The sequence below is a fragment of the Penaeus monodon genome, chromosome 21 (assembly GCF_015228065.2).
Source record: "Penaeus monodon isolate SGIC_2016 chromosome 21, NSTDA_Pmon_1, whole genome shotgun sequence".
NCBI lineage: Eukaryota > Metazoa > Arthropoda > Malacostraca > Decapoda > Penaeidae > Penaeus > Penaeus monodon.
The window spans coordinates 12,942,676-12,943,216 of NC_051406.1; positions in this window are offsets into that span (position 1 = coordinate 12,942,676).

Here is a 541-nt window from a genome sequence, read left to right on the forward strand (position 1 = left end):
CAACTTTCTCAAAATTTGGAATCAATACAAATATCGAAAAAGAACAAGCTTTTCATAAGTGGAAAAATAGAATCTTCATCGCGATTTTTAGAATTTTATCTAAGCAATTGTAGATGAAATAAAAATTCTACCATATGATTCTTGCATTGGGGAAACTACCTTGGCCGCAAATATTCTGCGATTATTTAAGTTACTCGTACAATTAAAGAAAACGAGAATAAAGCAAGGAGAAACTATAACATTCCACGTATCCTCACTATTAAAACTGAATCACTGACATATAACAAGTTTCCATTTCTTAAAATAACGTCTGTTTTTCTTCACTTCTGAATATGTATCTCCAAACTGTTACTTACTATAGGTTACATGGGCCAACTGTGATAAGCTAATCCATTAAAATTATTAGCCACTTCTGATTAAATGATGAAAAAAACATAAGCACAGAGAATACAGTGTTAATAATCTGCAAGATTAATATTCACATAAAAATGTATTAATTGGCCCTGTGAAAATAAGAAACAAACGATATTTATTAATTTTC